The sequence below is a fragment of the Thermobia domestica genome, chromosome 9, assembly GCF_964235325.1.
Source record: "Thermobia domestica chromosome 9, izTheDome1.hap1.1, whole genome shotgun sequence".
In the NCBI taxonomy this organism is placed as follows: domain Eukaryota; kingdom Metazoa; phylum Arthropoda; class Insecta; order Zygentoma; family Lepismatidae; genus Thermobia; species Thermobia domestica.
Window position 1 is genome coordinate 225,757,960 of NC_137462.1, and position 15,772 is coordinate 225,773,731.

Below are 15,772 nucleotides of genomic sequence, written 5' to 3' on the forward strand. Positions count from 1 at the left end.
TATTCTTAAATATGTCAGTAACTAACGATCAATACGAGCCAACTTCATCTTCCAATCACTCTTCCGCCTTACTGAATGCAGTAACTTAACAATTGAAAATATCTGACAATTACAACTATTCCGTTCTTTCATTTCATTCTAAAATATGTCGGCAACTACAGATCAGCAAGAGTCTATTTCAGCTTCCAAACACCCCTTTAGCTTTACTAAATTGACTCACTTTTCAATTGTAAACATCTCACTAATTACGACAATTCCATTGTTTCATATTGTTCTGAAATAGTTCAGTAACTATCGATCATTAAGAGTCGATCATGGACTAACTTTACAATTTTAAAAATGTGACAATTTACGACTTTTCCGTTCATTCGTTTTATCCCTTTATATGTCAGTAACTAAAGATCAACAAGAACATGCTTCGTCTTCCAAACACTACTTCCGCCTTACTGAATGGACTCACGAATTGTAAATATCTGACAAATTACGACAATTCCATTATTTCATTTCATTCTTAAATATGAAGGCAACTACAGATTAGAAAAAGTTTGCTTCAGCTCACAAGCCATCCTTTCGTGCTACTGAATGCACTTCTTTTCAATTTTAAACATCTGTCAAATTTGCGACAATTCCGTTTATCATTTTATTCTTAAATATATCCTCAACCAAAGATCACCAAGAGTCTGTCTCAGCTTGCAAACACTTCGTTCGGCTTACCGAATGGACTCTCTTTTCAGCTTTAATATTTGACAATTTACGACAATTCCGTTCCTTCATTTTATTCACCAGTATGTCAATAACTAACGATCAGCAAGAGCCTGCCTGGTCTTCAAAACTCATTTCGCCCTGCTGAATGGAGTCACTTTTCAAACGTTAATATCTGACGAGTTAACTCAATTCCGTTCTTTCATTTTGTTCTTAAATACGTCTATATCTAACGATTACCAAGAGTCTAATTACTTTAGCTTCCAAGCTCTCCTTTGGCCAAATATATTGGAACCACTCTACAATTATAAATATGTAACAAAATACAAAAATTATGATATTTTATTTTATTCTTAAATACATCGGTCACTAACCATCAACAAGAGTGTGCTTCAACTTCCAAACTCAACTTTCGCCTGCTCAGTCAAATTACTTTTCAATTGAAAGTATCTGAAAATTTTAGAGAATATTGTTCTTTCATTTTATTCCTAAATATATCTTCAACTAGGGATAGGCAAGAGTCTGCATCATCTTCCTGGCACTCTTTTCGCCCCATTGAATGGACTCACTTTTTAATTGTAAATTTGTTATAATTAACGAAATTCTGCTTTTTTAATTTCATTCTTAAATATGTCGGCAACTACGAATTAGCAAAACTCTACTCCAGCTTCGAAACACTCCTTTCGCCCAACTAAATAGTCTCGTTTTTCAGTTGTAGATATTTGAGATTTTAGGACGATTCCGTTCTTTCGTTTTATCCTTAAATATATCAGTGACTAATGATCAACAAAAGTCTGCTTAATCCTCCAAATACTCCTTTCACCTGACTGAATGGACACGCTTACCAATTATAAGTATCTGATAAGTTAAGACGGTTCCGTTCTTTCATTTTATTGTTAAATATATTAGTAACTATTAACAGGAATCTACTACAGCTTCGAGACACTCCTTTCGTCTTACTTAAAGTCCTCAATTTTCAATTGTATATATATGTTAAATTACGGCAATTTCGTTCTTTCATTTATTTCTTAAATATAACAGTAACCAAGGACCAACAAGACTCTTCTTAAATATGCCAGTAACTAAGAATCAACAACAGTCTGCTACATCTTCCAATACTCCTTTCGCCTTACAGAATTTTACCCCCTTTCTAATTGTAAATATTTGACAATTCACGACAATTCTATTGTTTCACTTTATTCTTAAATATTTTAGTAACTAACTATCTGCAAGAGTCTGCTTCAGCTTCCACACTGTTTTCTTCCTACTGACTGAGCTCCATTTTCAATTCCAAATATCGAACATTTAATGATTTTCCGTTCTCTAATTTTATTTTTAAATCTGCCAGTAACTAACGATCAGCAAGTCTCCTTAATCTTCCAAAGAGTATTTTCGTTCTACTGTATACATTCATTTTTTAAATAAAAATATCTGACTATGACAATTCCGTTCTTTCATTTATTCTTAAATAAGTCTTGAACTCACTATCAGCAACTGTCTGTTTCATTTCCCAAACAATCCCTTCGTCCTACTGAATGGGATCAATTTTCAATTGTTAGCATATGACAATTTCTACAATTCCGTTCTATCACTTTATTCTTTAATACGTCAGTAAGTAATAATCACCGAGAGTCTGCTTCATCTTCCAAACACTCACTTCGCCTACTGAAATGACTCACTTTTAAATTGTTAATATCTGACGATGTATCAATATTTCACCCTTCATTTTATTCTTAAATATGTCAGTAACTAACGATCTGAAAGAGTTTGCTTATTCTGCCACACTCCATTCGCTCTGCTGAATGAAGTCACTTTTCAATTTAAATATCAGATAATTTCGTATATTATGTAATGCATTGATTCTTTGTACATCATTTTGTATATTTCGGTTAACTTTTCATCTATGACAGGTTGAGGATATTTCTTTTAATGTTTTGCATGTCTAACTTATTTTATGTTCTTTGGTTTGTCATTTAATTTACATTTTTATATTATGTATGTCCGTTTATAAATTTCCTTAAGTAGAAGATCGGACAAATCAGACTCTACGAATATGGAATTAATCTGTCATATGTGTTTTGGGAGCTTTGGAAACGCAAACTTCACGCTGACCAATTGGAAAGCCCCCATGCAATAACTTATTTTTATGAATTAATGAATAGTTATTGTCTTTGTTTGAAATGTGCCTGTTTCACGTTTCAGAAAATACTTGTAAAATGCTAGACGAATTTCGATACTGTAAATTTGATTACTTTCTTTCCAAATTGTTTACGTGGAAACTTAAATAATATCAAATAATTATGACAACTCCTTTCTTTCTATTTTAAATATGTCAGTAACTAACCAATAACGAGAGTATACTACATCTTCCTAAAATCCTTTCACCTTACTGAATTGCCGCACTACAACCGCAAATATCTGACAACTTATTAAGATTCCGTTCTTACATTATATTCTTAAGTAAGTCACTAAGTAGTGATAACGAAGAGTCTGGTTAATCTTCGAAACACTAATATGGTTCTACCGAGTGGACTCACTTTTCAATTGTAAATTACAGACAAATAACAACATTTCCTTTCTTTCGCCTGTCCTTAAATACGTGACTAACTAACGATAGTGATATATTTCATCCTACCAACTCTTTTTTTTTTTTTTTTTTTTTTTTGCTCTACTGAATGGAACAAGTTTTGAATCGTAAATATCTAACAATTTACGACAATTCTGTTATTTCATTTTATTTTTAAAGATGTCGGAAAACATTGATCAAATATAGTTTGCTTCAGTTTGCAAACACGCCTTTCCCCCTTCCGAATTAAATAATTTTTCGCTAGTAAATTTCACAGAATTTACAAAAATTGCGTGGTTTCATTTTATCTTTAAATATGTTAGTAACTAACGATCAGCAAAAGTGTAGTGTAGGTTCCAAATACGTCAATAACTAACCCTCAGCAAGATTCTTCTTCGTGTTCTAAAATATCTTTTCGCCCTACTGAATACATTCGCTTGTCAATTGTAAATATCAGGCAATTTACTACAATTCCTTTTTTTCATTTCATTCTTAAATATGTTAAAGACGAAGGATCATAAAGAGTCCGGAACAGCTTCCAAGCACTCCTTCCTGCCTACTGGATCGATTCACTTATCAATTGTTGATAGTTGACAATTTACAACTCCGCTCTTTCAATTTACTCATAAATATTTCAGTAACTAACGATAAGCAAGTGTCTGCTCCGTCATCTATAATCTATTTTCCCCTTACTGAAAAAACATAACATACAATTGTAAATATGTGACAAATTTCGATAATTTCGTTCTTACATTTTATTTCTAAATATGTCATTAACTAACCATCAGCAACGGTCTAAATACTCCTGCTTCCAAGCAATCCTTTACCATATATACTGGAATCACTCTTCAACTGTAAATATCTGTAAAATTACGAGAATACAGTTATTTTATTTTATTCTTGAATATGTCAATAACTAAAGATCAACAAGAGCCTGCTTCATTTTGCAAACACTCCTTCAGCCTTACTGAATGGACACTTACAAATTGTAAATATCTGACAAATTACGAGAATTCCGTTCTTTCATTTTATTCTTAAATATGTCATTAACTAACGCCCAGCAAGATTCTGCTTCAACTACTAACACCCCTTCGCTCTGCTGAGAGGATTCACTTTTCACTTTTAAATATCTTAGAATTTCTGCGTTATTTTATTCTTAATTACGATTTAAACTAGCGATTGCAAACAGTTTGTATCAGCTTCCAAACAAACCTTTTCCCTCTGTGAATGGACTGTTTCCAATTCTAAGTATATGATAATTAACGACAATACCGTTCTATCATTTCATTGTTACATATGTCAGTAACTAAAGGTCATGAGAATCTATTTCAGCTTCCTAAATCTCCTTTCGCTTTACTTAATAGACCCTTTTTTTCAATTGAAAATATCTGAAAATTTACGATAAGTTCCTTCGTTTTAGTTTTAAATGTGCCAGTAACTAAAGATCTACAAAAGCCTCCTAAATTTTATAAAATCTCCTTTCGCCTTAGTGAGAGGTCTTAGTTTTCAATTGTGAAAATCTGACAATTTAAGACAATTCCGTTCTATCATTCTATTCTTAGAAACGTCAGGAAGTAATCACCGAAAGTCTGCTTCATTTTCCAAACACTCCCATTCTTCTACTGAATGCCCTCACTTGTCAATTGTTTATATCTGACAATTTAATACAAATTCATTCTATCATTTGAATCATAAAAATTTCAGGAACATACTTCAGCTTCGATTCTCCTACGCCCTTCTATCTGGACTCAGTTTTCAATTGCAAATATCTGATAATTTGCGAAAACTCCGTTCTTCCATTTTAATTTAAAATATGTAGTTAACTAACGATTATCAAGAGTCTCTTACATCCTCCAAACACTCCATTCGCCTTACTCAATGGTCTCACTTCTCAATTATAAATAACTGACAATTTACGACAATACCGTTCTTTCATTTCATCCTTTTAGTTATGGCAGTAACTAACAATCAGCTAAAGACTGCTTCATATTCTAACTCTCTTTACTCACTACTAAACGATCTCACTTTTCAATTGTAATCATCTGATAATTTTTAACAACTTCTTTCTTTCATTTTAAAATAAATTATTAACAAACGATTAGCAAGAGTCCCCTACGTCTTCCAAAGACTCCTTTCGCCTTACAGAATTTACAACTTTTCAATTGTAAATATCACAATTTGCGACAATTCCGTTCAAAGCTATTCCATTCAATAGGGCGAAAGGAGTGTTTGGGAGCCTTACTAGAGCTAACAAATTACATAAATCCCGTTATTCATTTTATTCTTAAATATGACAGTAACTAAAGATAAGCGTGAGTCTGCTTAATCTTCGAAACACTCCTTTCATCCTAGTGAATGGATGCAATTTTCAATTGTAAAACAGAGAGAATTTATTCAACTAGCGTTCAGAAAGATTCAGCTTCACCTTCCAAACACTCCACTCCCTCTGTGAATTCACTAACTATTTAATTGTAAATATCTGACAATTTACCACAATTCCTTTCTTTCATTTTAGTCTTAAATAAGTCAGTAACTAACAATCAGCAAGTCTGCTAAATCTTCCAAACAATCCCTTCCTTCCACTAAATGGATTGACTTTTCAATTGAAATGAGACACCATTTAGGACAATGTCGTTCCTTGATTTTATTCTTAAATATGTCAGGAATTAACGAACATCAAGAGTCTGCCTTATTTACCAAAAAAACTCTTTTCGTCCTACCCAATGGACTAACTTTTCAAGTTTAGATATCTGACAATTTACGTCTTTCCGTTCAAACATTTTATCCTTAAGTTTTCAGCAACTAACGATCAGCAACAGCCTGCTTATTCTTCCAAACTCTCCTTTCGCCCAAGTGAATAGAATCATTTTTAAATAGTGAATTACATACAATTAACGACAATTCCCTTCCTTCATTTTATTCTTCAATATATCTTCAACCAGGGATCTACAAGAGCCTCCTTCAACTTCCGAACTCTCCTTTTGGGCCTATTGAATGTACTCCCTTTTTAATTGTTAATATCTGACAATTTTCGACAATTCCGTTCTTTCATTCTTTCCACAAATTTATCAGTAACTAACATTGAGCAACACGCTGCTTGGTCTTATAAAACTCTGTTCGCCCTGCTGAACGGTGTCACTTTTCACCTTAAAAAGGCGATATTCACGACAATTCCGTTCTTTCATTTTATTCCTAAATATGTCAGTTAATCTTCCAATCACTCGTTTCGTTCTACTGAATGAATATAAAATGTTTAACTTTAAAGTCCCACGTTTATGCCAGTTAGGCTATAGGAGACGGTGATAATGAGAAATGAGTAAAACGGTGGAATGAAGAAAGTGGGAGGAAACGGGAGAACCCCGAGAGAACCCATGATCATGGTGTTTGTCCACCACAAAGTCCGCACGGCGCGGGCTGGGATCGAACAAGAGACCCAAAGCACCGGAGGTGAACATTGTACTACTGGGCCACCGCGCACCCCATTCTACTGAATGAATACACTTTTCAATTGAAGATATGTTTTTACCACAATTCCGTTATTTCATAAATAAGTCTTGAACTAAGGACCATCGAGCGTCTGCTTCTCCTTCCAAATACTCCCTTCGCTTTGCTAAATGGGATCACTTTCAATTGTAAACATAAGAAACGGAGTAACTTAATGGAGTAACTTAACAATTGTACATATCTCGTAAATTACGACAATATCGTATTTAATTTTATTTTTAAATATATCGGCAAGTAACGATCAGTAAGAGTTTGCTTCATCTTGTAAACATTCATTTCGCCCTACCGAATGGACTAATATTTCACTTGTAAATATCGGACAATTAACGACAATACCGCTCAGTCATTTTATTTTTAAATATGAGAGTAGCTGACGATGAGCAGGAGTCTACATCAGGTGAAAAGTATCAGCCATTAACGGTCTGCAAGAGTCTGCTTCATCTTCTGAGATCTCTTTACGCCCTACTGAATTCACTCTCTTTTTACTTGTAAATATCCGACAAATTATTGCAATTCCTTTATTTCATTATATTCTTAAATATGTCACTAACTAACGATCAACAAGAGCAAACTTCATCTTCCAAACACTTCTTTTGCCTTACTGAATGGAGTAAATTGTAAATATCTGTAATTGAAGGGCTTAGTGGAAAAGGGGCGTATCCCACATTTTAATGTTTTCGAGAAACAGAAGGTTTTGCGTTGCAACTGACAAAAGTTTTACTATGAAAGAAAAGTACGTAATTACAACCACATATATTAGAGGAAGGTCTGATATGTTTCAGGAAAAATCATCATGCATCTTTAAGAAGAAATAAACATAAGATATGGACATGATCATGGTTGCCAAACCAATACGAGCTTTCTATATTAACGGATCAAAATGAAAGTTCCAATACGTGAATATGTATGTAACGTACAGAATAACACAAGAGAGTAGACCATGTTCGTCTCTGCAAATAACGTTTACGTACTCTACTCAGTGAGAAAGAAATCCACATATGTTCGTGTAGCCACGCAAATAACATGTTTTAGAGAACAAAAATATTTCCTTTGTACGGCAGCACCTTAATATATTAGAACCGTACACACTATAAACACGACACTGCAGACGAGTATCATACACATTATACTGCACAATAAACCCAGGGCTATTACCCAGGGCACAGTACTCACGTCCCTGAAGAGACACTTCACACTAACACTCGAGATCGCTACTGTCAATATCCTTTACCCGTACGTAGTTCCTGTCGCCATTATTGCATTTTAGAGATCTGTAAAATTCGTGGTGTACTGGTGGAATGTAGTTTAACATGCTCATTGGATTATCATACTTAGCTTCTGAATAGGTCTTCGTTCAGGAAAACCATATCTTGCAGAGAGCACGGTTGTCTTCTTCCTCGCTGCAAACGTAGAGTACTCAAAGGCTCACATGTGGAGTATGCATATTTCACCTGGACTACTTGGCTGCCTTTCATAAATTTCATGCCAGTCGCTGCTCGCATATTGAAGACTTTCCCATCATCTGTTTTCTTGCTAAATATCAGAACATAACGCAACGCTGATACAACCTTCATGACTCTTGTTGTCATTTCGATGACTTGAAATGGCTTCTTTTTAAGCTCTGTCTTTATCAGAGTGACTTGTGCGGGGGTGTACACAGATTGCTTTCCTCTTCGCTCTCTCAATGATACCGAAATCAGCATCGCAGGGCAGGAATATATGACCAAGAACCAAAAACTATGTTCTATTGTCTGGAGGTAGGTGACATTTAACAAATACAGTCAGAGTCCTATAATAAGCGAATATTTATTTTGCCCAACGCACGAATCACTGTACACTAGTACGTCTGTTGCGAATATCTCTGGTAGGTGCATCATCACTCGAAGAATACAGCTTGCAATTTCATCACTATCACAAGAAGCAACAGATTCTGACCAGACACACATAACAGCAGAATCATCATGACAGAAATGGAACCCGAAACAATATGTCCACAACTGCCGCAAATAGAAAACAGTTCGCGTGCTTATCATCGGTGTTGGAAGTGCTTGATTCAGATCCATAACAGCAACTATGGTGTTGCTGTTAATGTATTTGCATTTCTATTTTGCATTTCTCAAAGATTGGTATGCTACTTCGGCTTTATGAATATGTATATGATATTCAGGTGCTCTAGGTTCTATGTGTAGCATCGAATCACAAGTTTTACAAGTGTCGGTGCTTGACATTTTAAATGTGATGTTAAATTCATTATTGAACAAATGTCGATATGTATGTAATTTCACTGGACCGACTTTGCTTTGTTCACATTGTTCTACATAAAAATCGTACATTTGTTGTAAAGAATGCACCGAAACTACAGCATGTATATATGAGCGTTCAGGGTTTGCAGCATGTATATATGAGCGTTCAGGGGAACAGTATCTTGGAAACGACCTAAAGTGATTCCTGATAATATCTAGTTTTTCTTCCGAAATAGCATGGCGGCAGTGTTGATGTTTACCTGGACAGTCCTCTTTGGGAAAAAGCAACGGTTTCGCAGGTATATCTTTCGTATGTGTTCTCTGATCACCGCGGGCGGTACGCAATCTACGTTCAGTGATACCATGGGTATTGCAGAATGTTTGCTTGGCATACATTAACTTTCATTCCAGATGAGAGACGAAGAACATAATAAAAAGTATTGGCGCACCCGAAGACATTCACATTTTTCCTGTCTTTAATGTACACATGTTCACATTCTGACCACCTCATTAGCCTAAATAGATAGGCATTTTGCGTGTTGAAATCTTGCATGTTGTAAAACGAAATTAAAATATTATCTTTGGTTTCAGAATCGATATCCTTCAAATAGCCTCTCTACACCGCTCAGTTTTACAATACCTAACATCACTTCGTATTTTATCCGGTACTTCCTTACCTATGGGGCCAATGTAAATCTTCCCTGTGTTGCTATTAAGCTTACATTCATTATCCTTCCATTTGTCATCGTTTCGTGGTTTAACAGGCGAATTTCCCAGACTGGAATTACTTTCAACGTCCTGCTTAGCGGCCATTATTACTTTCAACAGCAATGTGTATCAGCGGTCACGCTTGGCCGATTTCTAGACTGATAACCAATGACAGATACTGTTATATCACCACAAACTTACAATATTATAGATAGAAGCGGGATACGTCATTTTTCCACTAACGAGTTGCAGCTGAAAGGGGATACGTCATTTTTCCACTAACATTTTTGATACAAAATTTTCTTAATTTTCGTCCTACGCTTATGGGATCCATACTATACGGAGTTGAATCCTAACATTTCTGCTCAATATACCAGATAGTTCCCTGTATCCAAATTTGTAGATATCCCGATTTTCCAAATTTTGTGGGATACGCCCCTTTTCCACTAAGCCCCTCAATTGTAAATATCTCACAAATTACAAAAATTCCCTTAATTAAGTTTATTCTTAAGTATGACAGCAATTAACGATCAACAAGAGCAAGCTTCATGTCCCAAACACTCCATTCGGCTTACTGGATCAAATCACTTAACAATTGTAAATTTCTCACAAATTACGACCGTTCCGTTCTTTCATTTGATTCTAAAATATGTGACAATTACAGATCAGCAAGAGTTTATTTCAGCTTCCAAACACCCCTTTAGCCGTACTGTATAGACTCACATTTCAATTGTAAACATCTGACATATTACGACAATTATATTATTTCATATTATTCCAAAACAGTTAATAACTATCGATCACGAAGTACATGCTTTCTAAACCAAAAATACACATTTCACCCTACTCAATGGGCTCACTTTTAATTTTTAAATTTCTGATTATTTACGACAGTTCAGTTAACAATTTAGATCGTCAATAGCTAATAATTTACGACAATTCTGTTATTTCATTTTATTCTTAAATGTGACCAGCAAGACTCTGCATAATCTTTCAAACACTATTTCGCTATGTTAGATAGACTCACTTTTCAAATGTAAATAACTTACAATGTACGAATTTCCGTTCTTCCATATTGTTCTTAAATACGTCAGTAACTAACTATCTGGAAGAGTTTACTTGGGCTTCCAAACACTCCTTCGCCCTACTGAAAAGAATAACTTTTCACTTGTAAGTATCAGACAAATTATGACAATTCCGCTCTTTCAATTCATTCCTAAGTATGTCGACAATTTTCGATCAGCAAGAGTCTACCTCAGCTTCCAAGCACTCCTTTGACCTTACCGAGTAGACCCACAATTCTATTGTAAGGATCTGACAAATTAAAACAATTCCATTATTTCATATTATACTAAAATTCTTCAGTGACGATCAACAAGAGTATGCTTATCTTCTCCTTGGCGCTGCTCAATGGACTAACTTCTCAATTACAGATATCTGCCAATTCACATCTTTCTGTTCTTTCTTTTTATTCTTAATTAGGTTAGTAACTAACGATTAACAAGAATCTGCTTCATCTTTGAAACACTTCCTTCGCCATACTGAATGTCGTCACATTTCAGTTGTAAGCATGTAATAATTTACGGCAGTTCTGTTCTTTCGTTTCATTGTTAAATTTGTCGACAACTACCGGTCAGGAAAACTCTACTTCAGCTTCCAAACACTAGTTTTGCCCTTCTGAAGAGAATCTATTTTCATAGGAAAATATCTGACAATCTACGACAATTCCATTATTTCATTTTATTGTAAAATAGTTCAGTCACTAACGATCATCAGTGGTCTGCTATATAAACCAAAAACACATTTCGCCCTATTATTTTTGAATTTTAAATATCCGACAATTTCCATCTGTTGCGTTTTGACATTTTATTCTTTAATATGTCAGTAACTAAAGATGAGCAAGAGTCTGCTTCAGATTCCAATCACTCCTTTCCCTTACTTCATAGACGCGAGTTCCTTTTTTAAATATCTGAATAATCACGACAATTTCGTTATTTAATTTTATTCTTATGAATGTCCGCAACTAACGATCAGCAAGGATGTAGGTCAGGTTCCAAACACTCCTTTCGCCCTACTCTATAGACTCGCTTTTCAATTCTTAATATCTGACAATTTAACACAATTCCTTTCTTTCAATTTATAAAAAAAAAAGTCTGTAACAAACCATCAATGAGAGTCTCCTTCGTCTCCTAAAATCTTTTTTTTTTTTTGACCTACTGAAGGCACTCACTTTTAAATTGTAAATATCACACAATTTACGACAATTACGTTCTTTCATTTTATTCTTAAATATGTCAGTAATTAACGATCAGCACGACTCTGCTGTAATATGCCAGTTACTAACGATCAGAAGGGCCATCTTCCAAACACTTTTTCCGCCTTACTGATTGGAGTAACTTTACAATTGTAAATATCTGGCAAATTACGACAATGCTGTTATTTAATTTTCCTTTTAAATATATCGGCAAGTAACGATCAGTAAGAGTTTGCTTCATTTGGTAAACACTAATTTCGCCCTACCGAGTGGACTAATTTTTAACTTGTAAATATCGGACAATTAACGACAGTACCGTTCAGTCATTTCATTCTTAAATATGATGATAGCTGACGATCAGCAAGAGTACATCAGGAGCAAAAATATCAGTAACTAGCGATCAACAAGAGCTAAGTTCATCTTCGAAAGACTTCTTTTGCCTTAGGGAATGGAGTAAATTGTAAATATCTGTTAATTGTAAATATCTGACAAATTTCGACAATTCCCTTAATTAAGTTTATTCTTAAATATGTCAGCAATTAACGAACAACAAGAGCCAGCTTCATCTTCCAAACAATCCTTTCGCCTTACTGAAAGGAGAGACTTAATTGTTAATATCTGACAAATTTCGACAGTTGCGTTCTTTCATTCTAATTTTAAATATGTCAGTAGCTTACAACTGCTACAGGGTTCAAACACTCCCTTCACCCTGCTCAGTTTACTGACATATTAATTGTAAGTATCTGACAATTTTCGATAATTTCGATCTTTCATTTTATTCTTCAGTATTTTACTCTTAAGTATTCATACAATAGCGATAGCCAGCATTCTGTATCAACTTCTAAGGACTCGTTTCCCCATATTGAATGGACTCACTCTTCAATTTTATATATCCAAAATTTTAATATAATTCTGATCTCTCACCTCACTCTTAACTACGTTGACAGCTATGATTCAGCAAGAGACTACTTCAACTTCCAAACACCTCTTTGCCCTATTAAACAGGCTCATATTACAATCCTAAAAATTTGACCAATTGCTACAATTCCATTATTTCATATTATAATACAATAGCTCAGTAATTAACGAACATGAAGAGTCTGCATTATATTACTAAAATACACCTTTCGCCATACTGAAAGGACGAATTTTAAGTTGTCAAATATCTGACATTTTACGTATGTTCCATTCTCCCATTTTATCTTAAATAAGTCACTCGCTAACCATCAGCAAGAGTCTGCTTTATCTTTCAAACAATCCCTTCCTTCCACTAAATGGATACTCTTTTAATTGAAATGAGAGACAATTTAAAAAATTTTCTTCTTTCATTTTATTCTTAAATATGTCAGGAACTAACGTACATCAAGAGTCTGCCTGATTTACCAAAAACATTCATTTCGTTTTCCTCAATGTACTAAATTTTCAATTTTAGATATCTGCCAATTTACCGCTTTCCGTTCACTCATTTCAATCTTAAATCTTTCAGTAACTAAAGATCGGCAACAGTCAGCTTATTCTTCCAAACTCTCCTTTCGCCCAACTGAATGGAATCATTTTTCATAGTGAATGACATACAATTAACGACAATTCCGTTCCTTCTTTTTATTCTTAAATATAAATATATCAGGGATCTATTAAACAGGCTCATATTACAATCCTAAAAATTTGACAAATTGCTACAATTCCATTATTTCATATTATAATACAATAGCTTAGTAATTAACGAACATGAAGAGTCTGCTTTATATTACTAAAATACGCCTTTCGCCCTACTCAAAACACTAATTTTAAGTTGGAAATACCTGACATTTTACGTGTGTTCCATTCTCCCATTTTATCTTAAAGAAGTCAGTTACTAACCATCAGCAGAAATCTGCTTTATCTTTCAAACAATCCCTTCGTTCCACTAAATGAATTATCTTTTAATTGAAGTGAGAGACAATTTACAACAGCTTCGTTCTTTCATTTTATTCTTAAATATGTCAGGAACTAACGAACATCAAGAGTCTGCCTGATTTACCAAAATCACTCATTTCGTCCTACTCAAAAGACTAATTTTTCAATTTCAGATATCTGAAAATTTACGTCTTTCCGTTCACTCATTTTATTCTTAAATCTTTCAGTAACTAAAGATCAGCAACAGTCAGCTTATTCTTCCAAACTCTCCTTTCGCCCAACTGAATGGAATTATTTTTCATAGTGAATGACATACAATTAACGGCAATTCCGTTCCTTCATTTTATTCTTAAATATAAATATATCAGGGATCTACAAGAGTCTCTTTCAGCTTCCGAACTCTGCTTTCGGGCCTACTGAAAGTACTCTTTTTTTCAATTGTTAATATCTGACAATTTTGGACAATTCCCTTCTTTCATTATCTTCACAAATATATCAGTAACTAACATTGAGCGACAGTCTGCTTGGTGTTCTAAAACTGCAGTTCGTTCTACTGAATGGTGTCATTTTTCACCTGTAAAAACCGACAATTCACGACAATTCCGTTTTTCCATTTTATTCCTAAATGTGTCAGTTAATCTCTCACACACTCCTTTCGTTCTACTGAATGAATACATTTTTCAATTGAAAATATCTCTTTACCAAAATTCCGTTATTTCATTTATTCATAAATGAGTCTACTACTAAGGATCATCGAGAGTCTGCTTCTCCTTCCCAATACTCCCTTCGCCCTGCTCAATGGGATCACTTTCAATTGTAAACAAAAGACAATTTACAATTGTCCCGTTCATTAATTTTATTCCTAAATATGTAAACAACAAACGATCAACAGGAGCTTGTTTCATATTCGAAACACTCCTTTAGTAAGCTGAATTGACTCACTTACCAATCGTAAATATTCGACAAATTACGACAATTCCATTATTTTATTTCATTTTCAAATTTCTCGGAAACTGCCGAGTAGCAAGAGTTTAATTCAGTTCCATACATTTCTTTCGCAATACTGAAGAGATTTGCTTTTGAGTTGTTAATATCTGACAAATTACTACTCCGTAATTTCATTTTATTCCAAACACTCCGTTCGCTTTATTGAATAGACACCCTTACCAATTGTGAATATGTCAATTTACACAAGAACTTCTGTCTTTTTTTCTAAATATGTAATTATCTCACGATCAGCGAGTGTATGTTTAATGTTCGAAACACTACTTTCTCCCTGCTGTATAGACTCACTTTTCAATCCTAAATATCTGACAACGAACGACAATTCCGTTCTTTCATTTCATTGTTAAATATCTCAGCAACTACTTATCAGCAGGAGTTGACTTCACTTGAAAAAACTCCTTTTACGCTACTGAAAAGACTCGTTTTTCAGTTGTAAATATCTGACTATTTATGTCTCTTCCGTTTACTCAATTAATTCTTAAATATCTCACTAACAAACAATCAGCAAGATTCTGCATAATCTTAAAAACACTCCTTTCGTCTTACTGATGGCATTCACTTTTCAATTCAAAATATCTGAGTACGGCAATTCACTTCTATAATTTTATTCTTAAATATGTCTTGAGCTAACGATCAGCAAGACTCTCGTTCAGGTCCAAACATTTTCTTCGCCCTACTGAATAGACTTCCTTTTAAATAGTAAATGTCAGTTTGCGACAATTCCGTTATTTCAATTTATACTTAATTGTCAGTAACTAGCGATCAGCAAGTGTCTACTGCACGTTCGAAATACGTCAGTAACTAACGATCAGCAAGAGTCTGCTTCGTTTCTAAAATCTCTATTCGCCCTGCGTAATACACTAGCTTTTCAATTCTAAATGTCAGACAGTGTAT